The sequence below is a fragment of the Pteropus alecto genome, unplaced genomic scaffold (genome assembly GCF_000325575.1).
Source record: "Pteropus alecto unplaced genomic scaffold, ASM32557v1 scaffold98, whole genome shotgun sequence".
Taxonomy (NCBI): domain Eukaryota; kingdom Metazoa; phylum Chordata; class Mammalia; order Chiroptera; family Pteropodidae; genus Pteropus; species Pteropus alecto.
This window is the reverse complement of record NW_006443570.1, coordinates 23,290,080-23,291,932: the sequence shown is the minus strand read 5'-3', so window position 1 is coordinate 23,291,932 and position 1,853 is coordinate 23,290,080.

The following is a 1,853-nucleotide window of genomic DNA, read 5'->3' as shown; positions in this document are numbered from 1 at the left end:
CTTTTTATCCTCATGCTTTTCATGTGGATTATTTTTCCAATTATACCTAAAAGAAAAAGCAAATCCAGACAAGTTAAGTAATTTGCCAAAGATCACACAACCAAATCCCAGCAAATAAAGGCCTGGTCCTTGCCTTCAAATTTCTTCAGGAAAAAAAAATACAGATACTACTTCTAAACTTACATCCAAATGTTGTAAAGCAAAGCGTACATACGTAAGGGTGTGGCCATTCAGGAGTCAAAGAGGATAGAAGAGAGGGCACGTAATCGTAAAAGAATCCTTGAAGAAGTGAATTGGGCATCTGGAAAGAACGCGGGTAGAAGGAAGACAATCCTAGGTTGCAAATATATCAGCGAATAGCAGTGGTCGCACACTCAGATGCCCACAGGGAACAAGCAAATAATAATGCTCCAGGTGTAAACAATAGGGAATGGTGGGGACTATGGCACACTTAGGTCCCACCAAAGGGGTAGCATCTAGTGCGGTCTGACCAATTAGTGCCATTGCTAAGGGGTAGATAGATCCAGCATCTAATTTTTAAGAGAAGCAGAAAATTCAGGTTTGCTGTAAAAATTCTAGGTTTTTAAAAAGTTTTAACTGCAGTCAGTTTTAAACATCAGCAACTAATTGAAACTTTTTAAAACATATCTATAGGATATGGCCCACGGGCTGCCAGTATTCAACCTCTGGTGAACTAAAAGGCGATGCTCAGTACCGGGGCCTCAAGCAAAGACGTCTGAACACTGATGGACACAAAATATGTTATTTATTGTCAATTTCTGCAAAGACACATTTAAGCAACAAAATATACATTTGTTGACCTTTTAGAATTTGTTTTATACATTAACAAATACAATATGCTACCATAGCAATAAATTAAATGTACACTATTTACATTACATAGGCAGTCAGGGTCTACAACTCACCTCACAAAGAGGAAAGAAAGAAAAGTCATCATCACATGGATCATCACTTCCAAGCTACACTTCTTAGGTTCTATCACGCAGGGGAATCTCTTCACACTTAAACGTCAGCACTCCCCGGGCTGGAATGTGGAAGGGGAATGCCATGACAGGGGAGAGTTGGCACACATGCTAAGGAGTGGGAAGTGGGGGACTGACTCCTCCAAGCAAAATGTCACAAAATCAAAGACGATGGCATTTAAACTCTAGTCTTCCAGCCAAACATCCTCTCCCCTGGTTGGTAAGGCACAGGACAGAGCCACTGCCCCAACAGCCTCTCATTAGGCAGGGCTCTGCTGTCCTTGGCCCTAGCGGGGGCTGTCTCCTTCTCTCAAAGGGGCACATGGCCAAGCTGAAGGGAGGGAGATGTGGAGTTGGGGCGGACAAGGGGCTGGTGGTAAAACAGATATCAGAGCTTATAGAAGAACACCCCAACCAGCACCCCCCGCCCCAGACTACAGAGACAGTCTTGGCAAACTCCACTGACCCACCCTTGCCTTTGAGAAAGGAGTGGCTAGAGGCTGGGGGAGGAGCTGTGGGGTCCCAAGCATGGCTGAGTGGCCAGGTCCCTGCTGGCTAACAGCAGCCATAAGATCTTCCTGAACCCCAACCATTCCCCCACAACAGACCTGCCTCTGTCGACTCCGAATTGAATGAAGAAGGTAGTGTTTGTGTTGGCACTTTAAACGGTCAGGGTAAGAAAATGAAACGGGCTCTCGTCCCACCTTGTCACTTGAATCTACCTTTGTTTAAGGATCAGGGAGAATCAAAGAGTTTTCTTCTACACTTTTCTTCCTAACTTAAAAAGGGGAAACTGAGAGTTGGTTAATTGCTCCTGTGCCCTGGCCTCTAGCCCCCTTACAGACCAGGGATGAAGAACCAATGTCTGTG